This window comes from Chelonus insularis, unplaced genomic scaffold (assembly GCF_013357705.1).
Source record: "Chelonus insularis isolate UGA/USDA-ARS -01 unplaced genomic scaffold, ASM1335770v1 contig_160_pilon, whole genome shotgun sequence".
NCBI lineage: Eukaryota > Metazoa > Arthropoda > Insecta > Hymenoptera > Braconidae > Chelonus > Chelonus insularis.
In genome coordinates, this window is record NW_023276401.1 from 859,742 (window position 1) to 885,450 (window position 25,709).

Genomic DNA, 25,709 nt, shown 5'->3' on the forward strand with positions numbered 1-25,709 from the left:
ATACATTTTCAACAAAAATTTTTTGCCACTCGAACTAGTATTAAATAGCTTAATGAGACAAGTGATATACGACCATGAAAAGGGTGGCTGGCTTACTCAAATCCCTTAATATCTTTGGAACTTAAGTCTCTACTTCAGAATCAAAAGAACTTTAATAATCTTTTGTAGTATTCAGTACTTCAGCAATTTTTCCTAGAGACAGATATAAAAATTTAACTTCAACTTCAATTTAATATTCATTCCGTGAACAGTTTCACGTAGAAAAAAAAAATTAAATAATACATAATTCAATAGAAAATAAACTTCTCTTTTGAGAAGATCTTAGTGGAACAACCAGAAGATAAAGTTTCATTTTACTTTTAAAAAAAAAAAATCTTGGCTTACTTGAAATTGGCATCATAAATACTATCACAGAAATATATTGCATGTAAATCTGTTAAGTATATATAAGATCACAATGAACTCAGTGGCCTAGAAAAATTGTATGTCTGTTCGTCTGTATCAAGATATTCGTTGCAATTTTGCATAAAAATATATGAAGTAACTAAAGGTGTTGGGTTACATAGCGTGCATTACTTTTGCTTATTACTAATAGAGGTACAAGGCTATTTAAAAAGTCAATAATCTCAGGATTTGTTATGGAGCTGGTAACACGTGTCTTAAAGTAGTTTTTTAAACTTTGTGTGACATTTAAATAAGATGTGATATTCAGAATATTTATAAACTAACTTAATATGGAAATTTATCTAATAAAAATTATTTATCTAAGACTTTTTTCCTAAATGTCAAAAAAGGTAGTCTCTATTTATTAATATAATAGTCAATTAATTATTTAGATTGATTCTAAAACAAATGATTATTTTTTTCCATTTTTAATAATAATTACGTCAAATAGTGGAGTAAATGGTTTCATCAAATCTAAAATAATTAGAAAGTAAGAATTTTTGTTTATTGTTCTGGAAACTGGAATTGTGAAATTGAAAATATAGTTGAAATAGAATATTAGAAATAATATTGAAGTGAAACTGAAAACATTTAGAAATATTTTTAGATGAAATCCAATAACACTATCTTTAGTAAAATCTTTTCAGCCTTAAAATGGCTTTCAAGAGATCGTTGTACGACTATTCCTTCAAAACTTTCAAGAGCTTAAAGTCAAAAGTAAATTTTTTTCGCTCAGGGCTTATAACTTGATCTAAAAAATTTTAAAGAAATTTTTAAAAATGATTTAACGGATTTTAAAGGGGAAAGAGAAAAATAATTACACCTACGTTAAATGATTTTCAATTATAAATTACCTAACGTACAGTAATTTCTAATTAAGTTTACCATAGCAATTATATGTAGTTTATGGATTACAAGCCCTTAATTGTCTATCCCCAGCAACCTCCTTCCCTTTATTCACCCTCTACTATTCTACCTATGGCTAAATTAATTTTATAAATTATCTTGAGCTGGCTTTGGTCCAAAAAAGTGAGAGATCGAAAATAAACTTGGGAAAAATGAGTTACGACTAGAAATCAAACCCGAAACCTTACCATTAACGCACGAGTGCTTTTTTCAAATGAGCTATTGACTCAATTTTCATCGTTACTGATCAAACCTTCATTTTAGTTGATTCCCATATAAATTATAAAAAATCATTGTTATTATAGATAATTTAATTGTCATCATTTATCAATTAATTAGATTTGAGCTTAACTTAGGTTAAAATACAATTTTATATAATCTCATATCAATAAAATAACATATTAAAGAATAAAAATAATCAATAATTCATTGAATGAATCTATTTAATTTAGAAAATGTATCATTTATTTTGTTAATGATTTTGTAATGAAAAGTTAATTCAATTAATTCTTCAGATTGATTCTAAAGCAAATTATTGTAATACATTTATCTATAAATACATTTTAATTATTGTGAAAATTTGCTTTTATACCTCAGATATTGGTAAAACGAGATCTAGTTTTCAATTAATTTTGTGGTTAAACCTGTCCACATTTGCATTTATCGTCTCTTTCTCTCGCTCCACGTTAATTATCAAGTCGTTATTTACCTGACAATATTGTTTTTAAGTTTATAATTAAATTATTGAATGTTTATTTTTTACTCAAATATAGATTATAATAATTAGTTATCAGTTAATCATTATTTATAGTAATTAATTATTTATAAGTCTTTTTTTGAATGATATTTCATTACCTAAACCAAGATCAGACGTTGAGAATTGATGTTATTTAAAAAATTCTTATTCACAACAATGAGTTAAAATTGGATGCAAGTGAAAGGAAGAAAATAATTTTATTCAATTGATCGCCTGTGACTAATGGAGGCATGAATATAAAAATTACTTCAAAGCAAAATGACTGTAAAAACTGGAAATGTATTAAAAAGAACTGTCGATAAATAAAAGTAATAGTTTTTATTCTGTTGGAAAAATTTCAAGGTTTTTCCAACAATGAATTCATGAAAAACAATAAGATCAATTGTTAAAAGCAAGAAAAGTAAATTAATTGCACTTTTTTTTTAGCAAACAATTGTCTTTACTAATGAAAAGAAAAACAAATGAATAATACGTTTTCTTACTAATATAAAAAAAAATTATAAAGTTTTATTAGAAATTTTACTTGTTTTTTCTTTCATTCTATCTCGAGACAAAAATTTATAGATTCCTTGATTGAAAATAAAATTCTCATTCTTTGAAACCTTGAAAGATAAAAAACTGAGAAAAAAGTAGGTATTCTAGATGATCGTCAGGTTAGAGGTGTAGGAGGGAAATCAATCCATCTTCGAGTCTGAATACGTTCGCAAAAAATTAAAATTTTTTGGTCATTTTTCTTTGCCCAAGGAAAATTCAGAGGCTTTCACATACGATAAAATAAGTAGTGTTCAAGAGTAATCAATATTATTGGAGATGTGAGGTAAATGTACCATTCATGACCACTTGAAAGTTTTTAGGAATACAAATTGGAATTCAAGTTACCAAAGTTTACAAGATCGAAAAATTAATTGCTCTGAATTTTTCTTTATCAATAAATAATTAACCATTTAATGAAAACAAATTAACTTGCTATATTTCATTTAAAACCAACTAAAATATTATTTTGTAATTTTTAGAATATAAAATCATTGTTCCTTGCCAATGTAAACTCAATCAAATCAATTACCTACCATAAATAACCAAATTATACAATACATTATTTATTGCTAATTACTTTTTTAATTAATTCCATTTTCTTGGAGTCAATATTTTTTCTTTTCGTACCAATTTATTTTTAGATCTTAGTTTTATTATTAGTAATTAAATTGTAAGGTGTAATTTATAAATCTCTTGTGATACATCCTAGAAGATTAGATATATAAAATATGAAATAAGTAATCTAAAGGAAAGCTTAATACTACAGAGTAAAGGTTTAGTTGCACATCTACAGAAAGATAAGTCACGAAACTTATATTCTCATAACAACTAGAAATCGTTGATATCATTGAAATCTAAACCGAACAGTATATTTATTCCAAGATCGATGTCATTTAAAGTCATGATCATGGCAACAAATTTCAAGGTTGAGATCAATAATAAGGTCAACTATTTTGAATAATGACCCATTAATGCATACAATTTATGTTAAATGTTATGTTATCAATGTGGCTAGCTATACTAGTAATTGAATAAAATTATTCTGTGATTAAAATAATTTAATTATCATAATAATTAATTAGATGTTTTCAAGAATGTTATACCTGTTACTTTTACATGTCTACTATTGTAACTATATGAAAAGAGAGATTAAAGTTTTAATGATAAAAACTTTGTTTCTACCAGTTTATTAAAGTTTCTAGGCTGCAAAAGTTGTTGAATAATTTAGCTTTTGTTTAAAAAAAACATGCTAAAGATTTCTCGTTTTTGAATGTTAACTGAGTTTATTACACTTCAAATTTTCAGATTTTTTCTAAGCTTTTAATAGTTAAGTATGAAACAATTATTACTTCATAACAATTAAAATAAAGTTTCTTAAAAAATAAATAAATAAGAAACTTTGGTCCATTTTCATAAAGAAAATTTCTTGATTGAATTATTAATATGAATAAAACTGCATTTTAAAATATTTAAATCAGAACAAAAAATTTTTAGAAACTTTTTAATTTGTATAATTTAAAAGTAATTGCTAATAAGTATTAAGATATTTAATTTTTTTTTATCTGCCTTGATATTTTAATTGATAATTATATGATATATATAGTAAAATAATGAGAAATAACAACTCGAGACTATAAGTAAATACCCATCCCCTTAGAAATACTCCTTACCCTTGCTCCCTACTGCTAGATATTTCTTAAAGTACCTAGACCTTACCTCAACTTATACTTTAAGATAAATAAGGGTCGCAAGGACCACTGACCTCACAATCAGACAAATAAATACCACTTCGAGTCGTTTTTTGTATTATGTGTCTCCGTAAATACAGCCATTTTAATGCACAAATCTCATGGTCTTGAGTACATAACACTTCAAATTAATCAACAATTATTTTTTTTATAGAAACAATATTATTGATACACTTAAAAAATTTATTGTTATAGAAGCAATTCAAAGTATAGCCGAAGTAGATTGCTGCGCAGCAGTCTTTATGCTGACTCTAATTATTTGGACAATTATTTCAACTATCTATATAGCTGCCACAACTATCTTAATCGTATTAACAAGTTAAGTATTGATATGGTAGCAATATTATGGATGTTAAATGTTAAATCCCATATGGGATAAAATATATTTTATTTCAAAAGTATATTAAAATATAATTTTTCGGTCAAATCTTATATAATTAAATATAAAAAAATATATAATTATATAATTAACAACATAAATATATTTAATTATATTTTTTAACATTCGATTATATAAGATTTGGCCGGAAATTTTATTTTGATATACTTTTGAAATAAAATATATTTTATCTCATATAGGATAGTTAATGTAAGGAGTACGATATTGCTCTTACAACTATAAATTTTTTTTAAAGCAGTAATGATTGTTGCAAACACGTGAATATAATTAATTACAAGAAGTTTAATTCACTATTAGCGTATTAATTTTGAGTATGTTCTTTAATTTAATTCATAATTACATAGCTGGTGACATAAAAAATCTTTTTAATAATGATAATGAGAAAAATATTTATCATTCCGACAGTAGAGTTATCATTAGAACCTTGCAAAGAATGAACGAGGGCTAATTTCTGTTAATGGATTCCAAGATATGTCTCAGCAGAGAGACTTTTTGTCTCACAAACTGTCAGTTTTCTGCAAGTTTGTAAAAAATTCAACAAGGGTATTTCTTTTTTGCTGTCACAGAATATATTTTTTATCATATATCTATGTGATACAAGTATCAAATATATCCTTTGACGTGATTCTCTTTTAACGATGGTAATTTTTTTATGTGTCACATGATAGATCATTTATTTATAACAATATTACCACATCAAATTACATCAAAGGCTTTATTTGAAAAGTTTTATTTCATGACATATTTTCTGTAATCCACTTAATTTTTCTGTAGAAACATTTTTGATAAATTAATTTAATATAATTTACACGACTCTAGGAAATTCAAAATTTTAAAAGGAATACTGACACAGTTTTTAATTTTATTATTTTGTAAAGTCAAAAAAACATTGAACTAAAAATAAATTATTATGTTATTGGAAAAATTTATTTCCAGTTGCATAAGCTACAAGAGCATAGAATTTATGTACTTAAATAAATCAGAAATGAAGTTTAGTGGAAATTCCAGTGGATAAGATTAAAAATAAAAAACGTCTTAATTTAATTCTTTCAAATTTCTTTACCTCAGAATCGATAAATTTTTTTTAGTACGACATTAAATCGAAAATCGAGTGTCTGAACAAAAAAGAACTCATCTACTTATCCGTTCTATCCAATAATATACTCGTTAATATTTTATTTTGTTCGTTTTTTCGAGACTTTAATAACTACATTATCACGTAATAAATTGAAAACTTCAGAAGTATCAAACTGTTAGTAAAAGAACGAACATAAAAATTTTTCTAAACTTTGTCTACGTTGAATCCTTAAGAAGTATTTTCGATGTTGACGAACTATAAATATATTGTGGTAGTTTGCAGTTCCGATGAAATAAGAAGCTGGCAACGAAATTAGGAGGTGTAGGATTACAATCATGCTACGAATGTGTATGTATCAAGTGAATTGAGCGAGAGAGAGAGAGAGAGAGAGTTTATGATTGTCATAGCATATAAAAACGATATTTTAGTAAGCAATCACGTGATAAAACGTAAGATCAAAGAGATGGTAACACTCTCTGTCTGTCTAATTGATAAAAAAATTTACAATCCGCCATTTTGAAGTAGTAATATCTAATCATTCTACAACACGAAATCTTCCCTTGTTTATAAAACGATTCATAAACAACAAAAACCAGTGATTTTATCAAAGACAAATTATTCTTAATCAAATAAAATGTTAAATAAAGAAAAAAACACATTTACTTGACCAGGAAAAGAATCAAACGATGTAATCTTATTTTTAATTAATAAATAATTAGTGAATTAATGATTCCATTAATCTTCTTTAACTTTTCCTTGTGATTATAAATAATTTGAAAACAATGTATTAATGATGGCATTCTTGAGAGATTGTTTTGATAATTTGATATAAAATTAAATGAAATTTACTTTATAATTTTAATTTTTTTTCAATTAATAAACCTGCAACATCAGTCTTCTTAATAATTTATGTTATTATTCCTTCGTTTACTAGTGACCTTCTAGGCATTGTTCTAGCTAGACGATGCGAGTAATTTCATGCTTTATAATAATCACTTGATTGCTTCACCTAAAGTAACTCATTCAAGGTCAACAAAATCGGTGATCCATCATCAACCTCACGAATCATCACAAGGACATTTTTTGATTCTTGTACGATCATCCTACTGAACCTCCAACTAAACCAGATAATTAAATTCAGTTTAATCAACACCTACTAATTCCACCAACTTGTGATCGATTGCGTTTTTTCGTTTCCATTCTTGAAAATCATCAAGAATTATTTTTTGTTATTTTTTATTATCTGAACGTTATTGTGCCAGTTTGCTTTTTTTTTATCCTTAGAATTAGTGATTGGTTTCTCGTGATACTAATGAATATTTAAAAATCTTTTGTATACTCTCAGATCATTGTGATTATCATTTTTCTCCCAAGATTATATTATGATAATAAAATAAATTTTTCGTTTCACATCAATGTCAGTTTTCCTGTTTAGCATAATTATTATAATTATTTAGATATAAAATCTTTATACAATGTTTTTTTTACATAAACATTATTTACTATTTATTTTATTTATTGGTAAATGAAGAATATTTGTAAATTATTGAAGGAAAATCAAAATAAAATATATTTTGTAAATTTATTTTCGTTTTAAATATTTAAAATGTGACTAATATAATTCCTTTTCAAAGAAATATTTGATTAACTTAAATGATAAATAAATTAATATATCAGATATAATTGAGGTATCTAAAATTATGAACTTTTTTTAAATTTCTTCTAAGAAGCCGTTATACTTTAAGAAGTCATTTCACTTTAATTTTCTTCAACGTTAAAACGATTTATATAATTATTAAAGTAATATTTAACGATAACTACCTCATTTATTGATGTAAATTAAATTATTGTTCTCCTTTAATTAAACATTTTTAAAGCAAATAATAATTTTAAAAATTACACTCAATCAAATGAAGTAAAGTTATAAAAATAATATAATTATTTTAACGACATCAATATATTTTTAGATCAGAGCTGATAAAATGACACGTAAGTGCACTTTAGAATTCTTTTAATTAGAATTTTATATTAAATTATATTCCATGTTTGATCACAAAATTGAAGATACTCATTATTTAGTACAAAAACAACTCTTGTTCGGTGTAATAAAAATTGACTGATTAGTTTTGAACAAATAGATAAATTCAATCAATCAATTTCATTTCATTTAAAAAAATAATATACCATGTGTCAATACATAGAATAAAATACTATCACATCAATCTGATAAATTGAAAAGAAATTACTTTTTTTTTAACTTTTTTACTGATTTTATAATTTAGAAATAAATCATTCATTTGAAAATATTGCCAATCTTTCATTTTATTTTCCAATTCAAAAATCTACTTGATTATTACAACTTCACCCATTACAATTCTCAATTTATTTGTTTCATTCATTAACTTTAACCGACCTCTTCAACGCTTTGATCAATTCCATGATTCTCCAATCATTTCTCTCTAGTCATGCCATTTTAATCAACTGCTGCTAGATACTATCAGATTTTTTTTTGTAACTAATTTTCAGCTTTTTTTTTTCACCACTGATTCACCAATTTATCCACAGATTCACACAATATTTGACCTTCAAAATAAAATTTTATTCAAATGAATAAAATTATTTTCATTTCCTTAGAAATTCAACATGCAATGATGAAGTATATTTAAATTTTTTTCCATTCGTAAAAATAAATAAAATATCCTGGATATTTAAAATTACCTCTCGTATTCACGTCTCTGATGTTACACTAAAAAATTTCGCAATGCTCCAGGTGAAAAAAGGATTGAGTAAACTTACACAAATTTAATATTAAATTTGTCTCATAGTTCATATAAAAATACATCATGTATTACTAAAAAAAAAAAATAATCCTAGTAATTTTACTAGAATAGAGTAAAAAAAAAGATTAAAAACTCAATAATAAATTATCATTGATTTCAACACATCCTGAAGTATATTGACATAAAAGAGAGTTTATCGACCACATTACAAAGCTCAATCATGTGCTTCCGCACATCATAGGCTTTGTAAAGGTATTGCAAAATCAATTCCTTTAGAAGCATCTTTTTTAAATAAGAAGTAAGTTCCAACTGGTTGAACTATTCAATATTCGTTACGTTCACAAGAGCTATTGTCTTTGTCCACTGTTTTATGCAATACTTTGTCTCACGACACTTATTATGATTCAAGCAGAAACCTCGCAAATTCTGAGCTGATAACCTGTTACAGTTTACGATTCCGATAATAAGAATATTGCAAATAGAATAATATATACACCTGTCTAGTATATAGTAATATAAAGCAGCTACAAATTACTACTGTCATAGCTTTATCACGCAACACAAATAAATATTAGAAATAGTATTGTTGGATATGAAAGCTTTTGGTGATCAATACTATACGTATAAATTCATATCCGACCAATGAACGACATTTTTTAATTGCAATCAATTGGATTTTATATGTTTTATTCCACTGTATGAATTCTATTATTGTTGTTTAATAGATAGACAATTGATTTATTAGTTTTTGTGATTATTGATAAAGCAAAAAAAAGTGAAAAATATTAAAAGACGACTGAAGTTTTGAACGATTATAGAAAATTAGTGAATATTTTTGTGAGGAAATATTTTATATTACATTTAGATAACTTCCTAAATTTCTTAAACCTTTTTCTCTGCATCCTGTCATAAAATTGCACACAACAACTTTACCTTAAAATCATCCTTCCTAAACCTACAATTTTCTTAGATACCTAATTTGACACAGTTTTTCTGCTATAAAAAAAATCCTTTACGTCACTAAGCAATAATCCTTTCTTTCTTGATTTTCAGCCCTTAAATATTACTTCTCTCAAAAGAATCACAGGCTTAAGACAATTGTTTTCTATATTCCAATTTGTCAACCTGTTCAATCTTTCAATTCTTTTAACAAACAACTTTAATATTGAGTGCTAAAAATTTTTATAAACAAAAATAGAAATATATTTTTCTTTTCATTAATGTAATAAATAGAATCATAAAATTCTCAGTGTTTTTTTTTAGGAAAACAAAGATATTGGAGCAACTAACAACATACTGTAATATTTCAATGAGCATTTATATTGAACAATAATACTAAATATTCGAAACTGTATGGAATTAGGACAAATACTGTTATTATTTTGTTGATAACAATATTGTCAGAACATATTGTCGATATATTAATAGAAAAGTTTGCGTTTATTTATGCCATTCATTCTCATATTTAACCTCTATATGTCAAGCATGAATAATGTCGTTAAACTGATAATTTTTTCTCTATTGATAATGACACAAAATTTTTTCCAGGTAGTTAACAATAAATGTTAGCTGTCTGTTCTATAATGAAAACTAATAGCAAACTATATTTAATTATCCAGAGATGTTAGAAGTTACTAATAACTGTGTATATCTGTTGAAAAACTTTATATTAAAGAAGATGAGAACAATTATTTCTATGGCATTACCATACAATAATAACTATTTCATTACCAAAGCAGACGTCTCAACAAATAATCCTGAGTTTGATAAAACAATAAACAAATATAAATACTTGGAAATTATATACTTATTAAAGCGAGACTTTATGATGGGAATAATTTACTTTACATAACAAAGAATAGAAAGTTAAATGAAAAAAATTAGGAGCTATTAATTGAAAAATTCTATTCGAGAAAAGTAATTCTCAATATAAAATAATTCAAATAATTTTATAATTTCTTATTTTAAAATTAAAAAAAAAAACTTAATCAATTGACTTTGTTTGAAATACAAATAGTGGATTATTTTAAAAAATTATAAGAATAAACTTATTTTTTAAAGAAAAAAGAAATATATGAGGTGAGTAAAAAAGAATAAATAATATTTATTGTACTCACCTCGGTCATTTGCAAAACGAGATATCCACATAGTAAAGAAATGAGAGCACTAGTCACTAGATAATATAAATGAGTCTCACGATTTTGTTTCCAAAACTTTTTAAAAGTTAAGTAATAACTTTTGACAATACTTGTGTAATTATGTTTAAATTATGACTTTTCAATTTTAATATTATTCATATTACTATTATTATTATTGAATGATAATAATAACGTTTTTTTTTTTAAATATAGCTTGACTGTTTTAAGTATTGTTTAAAATTGTTATAAATAAATTTGTATGCAGGTACTTGGCTGTCCTGGTTTCAATTAAGTGATTCAAAGATAACAGTTTTTAAATATTATTTTCTTCAATAATGTATCTGTGCGTCTTCTTCTTCTTCTTCTATGACTATTTTGTTTTATTTTTTCATTAACAATTAATTAATATCAGTTCCATTAAAATGTTTCAGTTTTCGTGCTCTTTCTTTCTTCATTATTATTAATAATTGTATTATGATAATATAATAATAATAGTAATCGAATTATTATTATTATTATATTAGTATTATGAACTCAGTGACCCAGGCACTATTGCGCTGTGAAAGGTAGATGATGTTTGAAGGTACTTGTAGGTACGAGGTATTTTATCTCAAGGTAGAAGGTATATATATGCATATAATAATTATGTATATACGTATATATTAAATGGCTGCAATATTTTCATCACGATTCCAATGGTCTTTTGCTTGTTGAAAATATTTCTTTTAATATTTATTTTATTACTCATTGATTTTTCAATAAACCATAACACTCCCGCGCTGTTTTGGAATTTTAGAAACGCGAGGTCAGAAATTTTCATCACCGCCTTCTATTTCTCCACTGAGCCACATTTTGAATCTTTATTTCGTATTCTTCTTTCGATGAATATCCAATTTGCACCATCTGTAAATACAAAAGTACTGAAATTAATTTTTTTATTACTAAATAAATAATTTTTTCGATATAATGAAACGAAACAAAATAATTTTAATTAACGTTTATGCATATTAATTAAATTTAATATTTATCTAGCAAAGAAGAACACATTACAATAGAATTAAATTACTATTTAACTAGCAAAAATTATTGTAATTATATTTTATTTAATCTAAATTCATTTCAGAGAATATTTTTTAATATCAATGAATTTTTTAATAATAACGAAGAATTATTTTCATCAAGATAAAAATCATTTTCTTAATTGCAATAACCATAAACATGCAATTTTTCATCGCAAAAAAATATTACAAACTACTGAAGGTTTATGTAAACCCCGTTTTTTTATCGAAAATTATTGGTTTGTACACCAATAAGATAATTAAAATGCCTATATTATTGCACGCTGATATGCCACATATCTGCAAAGAAGGTAGGTTGAGTAGGACGTGAACAGAGAAAGAGAATTCATCGGGGAAAGTCATTATACACGATCGATAGCTGTATGCAAATAAAATGTAATTTTTTATATACCATACATATGATGTGGAAATATGCGTAATAACATGTAAAAACAGTTTCCCACAATAAATAAAGTCTCACAACCGATACTAGAAGCAATAAACAATCATAATAACTAGTTTAGTTCTTAATAAATTAAAACAATCAATGTAATGTTAAGTCATTCTATTGTTTTTCTTTAATAGTAAATACTTAACTAATTTTCCATGGCAAGAAATTAATCACATCAATTATCATGGAACGTTTAAGGTTTAATCTATTGTATATTATTTATACTTTTTTTTTTTTTAAATAACTATATTTTCGATTTTTTTATCGATTTTTTGTTATTTGTAATTACGACATAGCTGTATTATTTAAACGTTATTAACAATTAATTTAAAAGGACCATATCATTGACCCTCAAATTCTTGAAGATGAGTGCTTTTCAAGTGGTAAACAATACGACCAAGTGAGTAATATCATTCGATAAATGATAGTTGAATTTAATAAGTAATTGACCACCCAAGGAAAGCCTAAATGATTTTTGTGTTTCAAAAATAATAACGTGATGATTTAATACGAAAAAAGAATTCTTTATGTACAATTAAATAGAAAAAGCTATTGGTAACAACAACGTATTTACTCGACAAGCGTAACGAATTTCCCTTTGGAGTTAATTAACTCAAATTAATCATTTTTTTATCGAATTAACTGTGACTGGAAGTAAAAACAAAAAATTTTCTTTGTATCATTACGAATTAAACAATAATAAATTCATTGAATTTATTTATTACCCTTAGAAAACAATTTTAGAAAAATAAAATTTTGATGGAACTTAAGTAATTGAATTGACAAACTTCATTTTTAAGTGAAAATATCGATTAAGAACATAATTTTAGCTTGAAGAAAATTGATTGAATTGAAATTTATTCAAATAAATGCATATAAATATAGAATTGATGAATAAGTTATCAATTAAAATTACATTATGTTCGATTTTTTTGCTCATTACGATTGTAATAATACACAAATAGCTTCATTATCATTATCCTTTTTTATTATATTACAGTTTATTTAAATATTGTCGATTTAAAATCGAAATGTGCACACCTCGAAGTTATGAAATCCCGATAGTGGTAATATTAGCCAATCTGATAAGTGAACGAGTAAATATAATTATTTAAAATATTTTCATCATACTTAAACTTTAATTCTCATTATATAAGAGGTCTTTATCATCAATTTTACATTCACCTCATTCATACATTACTATTTTTTCCTCTTAATAACAAATATAAATTACTCTAAAAGTCTTTTTCAAAAGAAAATAAAAATTGAGACATGAAATTCACTGGAATACATTTTAAAATATTATATTTTATTAAAGTAAAATTATTTGTAATAAAAAGCTCATCATTCTAATAATACATTGCAAAATCTGATGAGTGACCAGTTGATTTCCCAGAATTCATACTCATTTCTAAGAATTGATGAAATAGATGGTTTAATCATTTCATGAATCAAACTCGAAATTTATGAATAATAAAAATAAGCTCATAAACTTTGCATTAAATATATTTCAATTATTTTAAAATATTGTAAGAAAATTTTTCAATAACTATTATTATTTATAAATATATAAAGTATTATTTAAAACTTATTTATATAAAAAGATGAGGTATCTAACATTATTATAACAAAAAATATGTACATTTAAAATAAATTGTAATTTTTTTAGAATAAATATATTGAAGTCTACTTTTTTATGCATGAAAATTCAAATCGATCCAAAGTTGTTTTATCTGACAGTTCAACATCTAAAAAAATTTCGAAAACACGTAAATTTTATGCATGTCCTACTTTTTTTTACCAACGAATGTAAATATATTGTAAGTAAAAGAGCCAAAGTTGCATGTTAAAATCACTTAATTCTTAGATTTCTATTTCAAGTGTGTATTTTTTTTTTCTTTAAACTTGTCCACACGATTTGATCCATGAAATACATCAATATTGAAGTATTGCAAAATCCTTCCAACTACATCAAACAGTCCTTTTGAAACATATAAGTAACACTCCATTAAACACTCAACTCTTTAACATCTATACAAAACTAAGCTGCTCAAAAAAAATTTACACGTTTCTTATTCTCAACGTCGATCAAAAACTTCTTAAATCCTCAGAAAAACTTCAACTTCAAACCTTTTAAATCGAACATAGCAAATAAAAACTAAAACGATAAAAATATGAAACGAGTTCGTGGAAAAGTCCAATAACTTATGGCGATGAAATTATCTTGAATACGTCATAAATATTTGATGAATAAAAGTAGTATAATTACACGAACGATAATAGGTCATTCATACGTGGAAAGTCAGTCACATATACGTATATTTATATTTCTCTTTCGGCTTAACTGATGACGTGAGAATTTTTGTCCTTGTAGAGCTCCAACACACGCGCAAATCTTAAGCCATCCAAGTATTTAGTCGTTAGAGCAGGTATAGCATAATATATATATAGAAATGCATACCTCTACCGATTCGATTTCACCTCGATAAAACAGTCGTTGAGCTGCCCGACTGGCTTTACAAAAAAAAAATAAAAAATACTTTTATCGTACCATCAAAATGTCTACAGTCTCGATTATTATTACATACTAGTATGTACACGTTAATTCGACAGGACTAAACAGACGATATACTCGTGTCTCTCATTCATATTTTTAACACACAAAAAACCATGTGGCTGAAGATACATAACCGATAAAGCTTTGTTAAAATAATATACTTGTCGCATAATGAAGTGATTTAAAATTGATAGTGATCGCCTGGCTGCTTAACTAAACTGTTTGGGCGATGTGAAATCGTTTACTTTGACCGACTGCGACTATATGTATGATCACATGACTAAAAAATCGTTTTTATGCACGCCTGGCCTTAGCCAACAGTCAGGTCGTTTGCATGTACAAAAACAATCCAATAACCCGAAGATATGTTCTAAATATAATACACTAAATATTCATTATTATTTTATTTATTTATTAAAAATTCTAAGAATAATAAGTTAAATGTCTACGAGTACTACATTTGTCAAAGCTTTCATCAACACACTCTAATTCACAGTCTCTAAAACGTGCTTGATAAATAAACAGAATAGTAGTCCTAAAATATTTGCGTGATATTCCAAGAACTTTTTTCTAGTCCATCATGCGCATATCCTCGGTCAACCAAAATATTAGTGTCTCATTTTGCCAGTCTTCTTTCTTTTTTCCCTCTAACACACAAACTCTACACGAATACATTTATATAAAAATATATATACATATGAATGTGTATACTTGAATAGCCTCTTCTCATGCGAATCAAGTTCTCTTTTTCCCACTCTTGGATTGTGGCTACGCTAATGGATGGACAACGTTGGTTTGCACGGTTAGTACTTAAGGGGAAAGCACGATATGCAGCTAACAACAAAACCAACCGGCAGTTGTCGTCACGACACATCGACGCTTCAATGTACTACTCATCTAACAAACATTATCTTCTCTACCGCATAACCCCTTTTACTTCTCTGTCATTCTCCCGACATTCAAGTTGACTGCAACGCGCCGCGCTGACTCTTGGCACTGGGTATATAGGCAGGCATATACGTATGTATGTAGGCTAAAAATGATACACACTAAGTGACGTCATGCGTGCAAGTTTATTCTCTCCCTCTCGTTTTCTTTTATAATATGTATCGCTTCCCAGACTACTCGACACACCATGCATCGGGTACCACATATCTAATCTACTGTCATCAATCCAAGACGATGATCCTCCATTTTTTTTTTCGATCACACATCTTCTAAATGCATTTTGCATTTTCTAGATTGCATTTTCTTGTCTCACCGTTCACATTTAATTAATCAACGTCATTTTAAAAGGGTAAAAAAAAAAATTCATCTATAGATAAAAAATTAAAAATATAAAAATTATTAATGGATTATTTTTATTCTTTACTATAGATGATTTTTTTTATAGTATATTAATAGACGTTAAATAGTCAAGTACGTAAATATAATCATACACATGCAGTCTGCCGGACAAATAGTTATTGACCTTTATCGCCAGTGACCTCGTGAATGCAGGCGAAGAATGTGGGACTTGTGCGCAGGAGTGTGCACACCTCGTATAATATATATCCGTCCCATTGCAAACAACGTAAACAGTTTGAGATAGTAAATGAAAAGAATATCATTCATTTAAAAGTATGTTACTTGATAGTTAATGTCTGTACAACAATAACCTTATCTACTTTTTTTTTTCATTATTCATTAATGCAATGATACTAATATTTGCATTTGTTTGGACGAAATTAATTAAATTTTAATACATTTGTTGATATTATTAATGATAAAAATACACTATCGATTTATATAATTAATTTATACACCAATGAATATGGTGACATTAAAGATAACAATTAATGAATTAATTAACAAAGGTGTTAATAGTTATTGATTACTTTCTTTTTTTTTTAATTAATTAAATAAAATATTTATTAATAAGAAGAAAAATAATTAAACTTCCGAATGACGATAAACCACACATTTATATCTTTAGTTTATTTTAGAATCAATGAAATCATTTAGTTGTTGATTGATACAATTAATGTACAAAATTGAGAGCGATAAAACGTCTAATATAATGATCATAAGAAAAAGTCAAAGTATAAATTGAGTTGACCTAAATATTTTTTTAAACGTAGTAGACGTTGAGCACTATAGTGCTAAGTGACTTCTACTAACCCACCGGAAAACATATGTCGTCGCATATGGAATAGTAGAGGTGCATCGTACCATAGTTGCATCATGAGCGAAAAATAGTTACAACCCAAATTTTCTGAGTACTCTGACCGCTACCCAACTTACAAGAGACTTCTCAATTATTTTAGCCTTGTCCGCCGTTTGTATGGCCTGCCAAGGAATTCTTTTTTATTTTCAGAAAAAAAAAATATTAAATGATATTAAGTTGTTTAAAAAAAAACATTTTTTTTATATATGGAAACGCTTTTAACGAAATTAAACAAGTGTTTTGACGGGTTTCATGTTGGATATCTTTTCAATATCATGATAACATTGAGATACCTGGAATACTGTTAATGTGTATATGTTGAATTCATTTACCTCTGACAAAACATATGGTAAAAAAATTCTATTACTACTTGTGATGATGAATTCGGGGATAGAATTTAATTAAAAATTCTTCATTTGAAAAAAAAAAATTAATTAATTTGACAAGAGAAAAACATTATTTTAGTTATTTTGTGCTTTAAATAAATGAGTTTATTTCCCAAAACTTCTGAAAATTTATTTAAAAAATATGACGTTCAAAGCAAAACAATACTTTGTGCGAAAATTAATTTTTATTTTAATACTTCAATATCAAACAAAAATAAACGATGGAAAAATACGTCATTAATGAGAAAAAGAGTTTTAAATAAAAATGATCTATTAAAAACCTTTTTTTTTTTTTTTTTCAATTTCATTACACAATGGAAGAAACCAAGTTTATTATAAAAATCAAACTAAGTGTAAATTAATAATACAAATGACATATTTTATTTTATTTATAATTACGATAATATTGGAAGAAATCGTGTTACAAAGGTCATCGTCTCAACCATAAATGCATCACAGTTCTATTTTTTATCGCAATATTTTCCGATAAATACTATAGTCAATACAACATGTAACCTCACGTATAATCTCCGACAATCTTTACACTTATACAACTGCATGTTTGTATACAGCCATGCTATTTTTATTCTGTAATCGACCTTTCCAACTCGAACTCGAATAGCGAAATCTAAAATATCCCTCTTCAGAGGGTTGATGGTACGGTAAAGACTTCTTTTTTTATTAACATCTTGGAAAATGTCGATAAAAATTTTTAATCCCTCAGACCTAAAATATCAGGATTTCAAGCAACCTACACTCGTGCTTTGTAAACCATATCAGTATTACAAGGCTATATTAGAGGTGAGAGACAGGTGTTGAAGAATAAAAAAATGTGAAGGTAAAAAACCCACTACACAACAATAAAACACCATTTTCCTATTATCATAACATTGTATTAAAAAAAAATAAAGAATGACATGTGAATGAATAGTGATTACTACAATAGAATTCAAATATTAATTACATATTTCATAACTTGTACAATATTTGTAATAAAACATTACGCACATGTATACTAATAATTACATATTAAGATTGCATTTAACTAACTAAAGTCGAGGCAACGATCCGAATAACATGTCTCTCGTGTCTGTACTTATTATTTCAAGTAACAATACGTCTTCACTCTTACTATTGCTCTATTAACAACTTTACGGCTATTTAAAATGCAACAATAGTACGACAGTGTAAAAAGCAACACTTAAGGAGATTCTCTTTATTGCATTAAAAACCGACAACAAATAAATGTTTTTAACTCATTGAAAAATTATTTGCATTCAAGTTATTCCCATTCAACTATTTTTCCTTGAATAATAAAATATAACCTCGAAATAATTAAATTTTACTTCATATTAAAATAAAAAGAACAATAATAGAAATATTCAAATAATTATTCGTAGCTAATAAGTCTATCTGTGAAAGTTAAATTGATATAATTATATTATTGAAAAGAAAATAAAAATTATTTAAATGATCCGAGATTTCATTAAAATAAATGGTGATTCTAAATTCATTCTTATTTAAAAAAAAAAAATTGCCATTCATGAACACTACCGAAATTCTATGAATTCTAATGAGATAATTGAACATCAAAGACGACAATTTTATGTAGAGTATGCATAATAATAGCATTCTAAATTTCTTTCCTAACCTCACACTAACTCCAATTTCAACTTTCATGCAATAAAGTTTTATTTTTTTTCAAAAGATAATAGACAAAATAATTACTCATAAAATTGCTGGAAAGGTATTACTTTAATACCCATATTTGTTGTAAAATCAATTGGATCCAGAGTCTTACGAAAGTAATTTCCAAAAAAAGTATTTTAAACAACAGACATTTTGATAAACTTTTATTGTCTAGTCTCACGAGACATTGGAGCATGAAAATAAAACATCGGTCAATAAAACAACGACGTTATGATCTTGTTATCACATAGATTCAATTGGCTCGTGCCCATTATTACAGTACCATGAAACAACTAATCTTTTGCCACATTGTGTCCCCTCCCCCACTCAGGCCACGTTTCAAAACATAAACAAGAGCGCTCTGGCGATATCAAGATGTCTTCCCGCTCTACTCACCCCCAACGGCTTATTTCCATCAACGCGAACGCAATGCGCATCCTCGCACCCGCCTAGATGCTCAAAAACAAAGATATAATTGTTGTAAATACTTACATAATAATAATAATATCAACAATATGTGTGCCGGTGTATAATATCACCGATGATGATGATGATGATGGTTAATATCAATATTGCTGTTCACTTATTAATTTATGCTCTATTAAATCGATTGAGCTTAAACACTGAATACACACAATATACACGTGCATGACACTCAGTTCTTGTACTTTAGAGTCTCGCGTTTATGTTAAATTTTCTCGCTATTTTCGATAAAACACACACATGATAAAGACAACAATAATCAATGGATTGATGAACGTGGTGCGAGTCAGTAACGTGCGTCGACGCGATAAATACACTGAAGCATCGACATTCTCACACAGTGATATGAGATCTCATTTTCCCCCCACTTTCCTTTCGATGGATAAATGTATCGGCCCCATTCGTAGTAAACAGCCGCTTATTTTCGTACGTCAATATACAATTATTTCAATAACACCACGTTTGTACGCTTCAGACTTTCGGTGGATTACTTTTAGTAACAATTAACGAATTTTTATGCCAGTAAATACATATTCGTATACGAAAAAATTTAGGATACGTACACTCAGCCTCCGCTAACCACTGAGAGTGCAAGCGCGCGACTGCGGCAGTCGATTCGTCGTTGCGCTGCCGGCGTAATGTTTCATTTTTTCACCGCAACATCTCACTAGTGGCAGCACTATCGCTACGGCTATTGTGCATGCATATATACATAATGCAAAACAAATATCAACTGCATCGCCGTGATGTCAGCAGCTTGTGGGTGATTGTTCACACGACTATTCTTCTATTGTACACATTTAACTATAGTTATTTTTTAGTATCTTACTTGTATTGAATCTTCAGACGTCTAAAAGTATTTTTTATGACAATTAAAAATACTTGACGTTGCATTGTCAATCATTTTATATACTCTAAAAAGATGTGTTGGTTCGTTATTGTATATATTTACGATTCTAGAGATTAAGAATAATTCATATTTAGAGGTTATTTTCCTCATCATGTTCTATCATAGTTACTCATCATTGAGGAAACACCAACTTTTGCAAACTTTTCTTAAAAAAATTACTCTTATCATGTAAAATGATGAAAGATATGTAACTAATATATAGTTACTGTAGGTCAAAAATTTTAAATGAATTTATCATTAAAAAATGAATGTGTGATTGATTAACATCTTGATGCTCCTTTTTATGCTGCTCATCATAGATAATGTTGGATATTTAAGATTTGTGGTGGGAAAATTTTTATTTATACTATAAATATTCATACATTTTTTCTTATGAATATGCAATATAAAATTTTTTACAGACAGTGAAAGGTGTATTAATTAAATTTCTCAATTATTTCAGATATATATTTGCAAACATTATGCAGTCTTTTTTCGAGTGTGTAGTCAAAGGATAAAGAAGATTAAAAAGCAACAGTGAAGTATGAAAGAGTAAGATGAACAAGAAAAGATAACAAGATACTGGTGAGGCTTGGCCAGAAAAAACAAAAATGCAATTCGACAACATAGCCATCGCTGCACTGAAATTCAAGGTTGAATCTCCCAGTTCAGTGATTATCTACTCTGACTTTAACAACGTGGGTATCTGATTTAACTGCAAAATTTATAACTTTTTAATTAAATTATTATGTTTCTATAAATTTTATCAGTGATATTTAAATCATCCAATTAATATTGTCATCTTTCATTTTTTAAGCATTAATATAAATAAAACATTAATGTCAATAAATGTTTCATCCATGTGCAATGTATTGGAACAAAAAAAACTCCCATAAGACATCAAAGACTAGCACATCTGCTCATAACATACATCAATTAATTAGCTTATTTGTAATTAAGGTAGATGGTGAAGATATGAAATGATGAAAAATTATTTGAAGTATACGAATGTTTATGGCATATTAACAGACGATTATCCAAACATGCTGCAAACCGAGAACCGGTCCCGGAAGGTTATACTGTAAAAGTGTTCTGGGTCAGCGGGTAATCGAACGGACACACGTATGCGATCTGCTTGCATGTATAATTGTATGCAATAAAATAAAGTTCAACATCAAGCACTTTTTCTTTCGTTGCATATACAAATCATAAATTCTTATAAACAATTAATAGATGTTTCAAGATGAATTTTGCATATGTACCCGTTATTTATTGAACGAAAAATTTTTTTTAATACACCCATAATTTTCATTAAAGTGTATCTATCAGTGTATATTATTGAAACAACGTTCAATTATTTATCGAGAAACTCTAAAAAGCAAACAAAAAGAATCGATGTTGTGGATATAATGAATGTTGGACCAATGCCATTGGATATTGAACGCACAAACGATGCACCATCAGAAGTCGTGCTATTTTTAATTTTGCCCTTGCTAATCGCGTACTTCGGGTTATAAACTTTTCAAGAATATAATATTGAAACTCGTAAAAATATTGAAATGATTGTGCTGAATGCTCTATCAGGTATGACATGAACTCGAGATATTACTGGTTACTAGGATGATGTGGTAAGTGTCATGAGGAAAAGCCTTTCAACACGAAAATTGTCATTGCAGCAGTTAATAAAAAAATTTTTTATGATTAAACACGTCACTTGATGCGGAAAGCGAAAGATTGCAGTTTCCGGTGAGATGTAACTATGCATTTGTACATAGTAACGTAGCAATGAATTCACCCATTGTAATATCACACTGCTGCATTGAGCATCGCTGCGTCTCAAGGTTGAACCGTCCGAGAGCTGAGGACACTAAATCTCTCTTTCCTCTTGCTCCTGACCCCTCCCACATCACTATAAATCTATATTAAAATTTACTTTTTTCATATACAGATAATTGAAAATATTTTGTGTATCAAATTGGGGCTTTTAATGAAGCCTACTTAATTACTACTTTGGATATAATTTATCATATAATGCACATATTTACAATCAATTAAGCCTGATTTATTGGCATTGACTTTAACAAATCACTTTTGATTTTCATAAATACGGCTGAATGCTAGATGAATAAATTTTTATGATGAATAATCTATAAAAAATATATTATATAATGATTTATCGTTATACTATGATGATAGATTACGACGAAACATGAGATTTATCGAGGGATACAATTGAAGAAAAAAGAGTAACGAAAAAGATATTTTAAAGAAAAAGAAGAAAAGAATTGAGCTGATTGGGTACAAGACAAGTGGAAGCAACAAACAATAAAGCTGTTTGCTATAAGACTTCATGATGAAAAATTATAGATAAATTTAGTTCAGCAAGAAGAAAGATAAATATGAACTGACACACGAAATTAACGCTTGCTCATCACATGTAAACTCGTTTTATTTATTTCTTCATTTTTTTTACAAAGAAAAAGGGATGAAAATTATGTGAAACCTGTTTAGGATACTTTATACTAAAGAGTAAAGACGTGTTGTATTCCGGTTCTCATTCCAACATGCTTGCACATACATGCATATAGCGAATACGAGAAGAATAAAAACCGAGTTAGCAATTTATGGATGCTAAAAAATGCTGCTAAGAAAGTGAGCGAGTATTATAATCATATTATATCTAAATTGTAATCCATTATAAATTTTATTTTAGATAAAAACTAAAAGCTATTCAATATTATAATAATGATAATGATAATATATTATTATAAAACATTGCACACTTTATAATAAGATATTTTTAAAAATTATCATTTATGTCTATTTGTTTAATTAATAATAAATATACATCGATGCATTATTTATGACTAAGAGATAAAATTATTTTATCTAATAATTGATGAAATTTTTGTAAGAGGATTTTTAAATATTAATGATAAGCTCAAATATGGAGTCAATAGATTGAGAGAGAAGAATTTTTATTGGAGAATGAAAAGGTTAGATGTCATTAATCTTTTATATTAACAAAAAATACTATTTAATTAAAACAATATTTATCTATTTCTATAGTTTATTAGTTTATATTCTCATTTATTTTAATAAAATCAATTTTTTACAAACGTTTGTTAACTTAATTCAGCATACGCCAAATCGTATGATTAAAAATAGTTTTTTATTCCATTATAAATGAACAGATGATTTAATAAAAACAAACTGCGATTTTATAGAAACAGATCGAAAATACTTAATACGATTTTTGGAATCAGCAACTTAAGTATACCTAAAAATACATCAATATTTTAAAGTGTTAAAGTGTCTGTTGGTCAAAAGAATAATAATATTTCAATTTATGATAAAATGTTTTATTTATTTATACATTATGGTTTCCATTTTATCTGATAATTATGAATAATTATTGACAATAATTTACTCTACAAATTAAATTTTTTCATAAGTTTAATATATTGCAATCATGAATAAAAATGCTTGAATAGATAAAAATCAAAGGCATCTAAAAGTTTTTGACCATAGTTTTAACTTTGTGCCATATAAGGCCATCAAAATGCATCTTTGAACATGATGATGTTTCGAATTGATAATACTGTTGATATAACTAGAATATATCAGTAAGTTATTCACTGATGGATATGAGAAAATTTGGTCGCTTATATTCGAAAGAGCCCATCAAGATTTTCATTCAGATAAATTCTAAGCCGAAAAATATTACTATAAGTATACACGCTTTCGATAAAATATCAGAACATTTTATGCATGAAAATGATGATAAACACAAAGATAAATGGTGACTGTAGATTTTATTATTTGATATAGTACATTTTCCTCATACTTATTTCACAGAAATGAATAATAATCAAACATATAATCAATTAATGTTTAATATTTCATACTGGGACATGTTAATTATTGCTTTAGATATATCATAATTATTTTTTCCCTTGCACAATAATTCATAACTTGAAGAATATTCTAAACTTGTCGCTAAAGTAACTTTCATAAAACCTTATCAATTTTGACACATCTTTTTTTGTCTTTCAGTTAAATAGACAGTTAATTCTAATCTCTATTTTTAATTCTTCTATCATAGCCGTCAGATGATAAGATAATGAAAATTTAATTAATTATACATCGATTTTATTTGTTTAGATTAAAAGATGAAACGAATGGAAGAATAAAAAGTTGAACTGAATTTAAAAGAAACCTCGAGAAATATTTTCTTACAAATATTTATGATAAAATTTATGCCACAAGAATTTTGGAAGAGTGTAAATCAAAAATAATTAGACAGATTTGAAGAAAAATAACTTTTGACACGTTTTATCGACTTAGTTGTACGTAAGTTTAAGAAATAATTCAATTGAATTTATTATCTACATAAATTTATTCATATATACAAAAAAATATATTTAAAATTAACAATTTTTTTTTCAGTAAAAAAACCCAAACACTCTAGGATATTGATTAATAATGCTTTGTAACTAATGAAAGTTTTTCAATTCATTCAATTGAAGTAAAGTGTGAACAAAATCTGTCAAATTATTCTCACGATATCAAAAAATACATTGGTACTCACGTCGATGTGTGTAGTGGAAGTCACACATGTAAATATTCTTGAGAAAACTACCTGAATGATTCGAAGTAAAAAAAAAATACCTGACAAAAACTTACCGTTAAATTTTCACACCCATCACAATAATAACCACTCGCCCCTATTTTTCTGGAAATTGCGGAAAGTCAAAAATATTTATAACTTATTCAGTCGGTCTACCGCAGGATTTGAAATGCTTTGAAGAAAAATTTCACATGACCTTTCTTCTATGCCACCTTTTTTTCATCTGGCAGGTATTGATGACCCTTAAAAGATACTATCCATATTAATAAAATAAGTAAATACATGCATTTATTTGTTAAATAATTCTAGGAAAGATGGTGAAATTTATCAGAAAAGTTGAACGGTTATAATAAAATCCAAGCGTACGTTACATTCAGATCTTAGTCCATTTTTTTTACGAGCGTTCGTTCAATTCCACTTCTGACAATTTAACACACTTTTGTAAAAGCCCTTTGTTAGATTTTTCATTCTGATAATAAATGGATTCCAACGAAAATGGGAATTTTCCTTTTCTATATTACGATCCCCTTTTTTGATATCTTCAAAAGCTAGCAAGTTTCACAATGTTTACGTGA

The 25,709-nt window shown here is 26.7% G+C and overlaps 2 long non-coding RNA genes across 2 annotated transcripts in view; one reads left to right on the forward strand and one right to left on the reverse strand.

Annotated features, from left to right (window-relative positions):
• LOC118064083 (uncharacterized) overlaps window positions 1-20,236 on the reverse strand; it is a 31,004-nt gene extending 10,768 nt beyond the window's left edge. Inside the window, exons 1-2 of the long non-coding RNA XR_004690021.1 lie at window positions 19,625-20,236; window positions 10,765-11,688 (exon numbers count right to left, since the gene is read on the reverse strand). This is a non-coding gene — a long non-coding RNA (uncharacterized lncRNA). The remainder of the gene's footprint in view (window positions 1-10,764; window positions 11,689-19,624) is intronic.
• Window positions 20,237-20,369: 133 nt separating this feature from the next.
• On the forward strand, window positions 20,370-25,567 carry LOC118064081 (uncharacterized). The gene is made up of 5 exons (XR_004690019.1): window positions 20,370-20,850; window positions 20,968-21,202; window positions 24,669-24,857; window positions 24,954-25,364; window positions 25,444-25,567. It is a non-coding gene; the product is annotated as an uncharacterized lncRNA (long non-coding RNA).
• The last annotated feature ends 142 nt before the right edge of the window (window positions 25,568-25,709 follow it).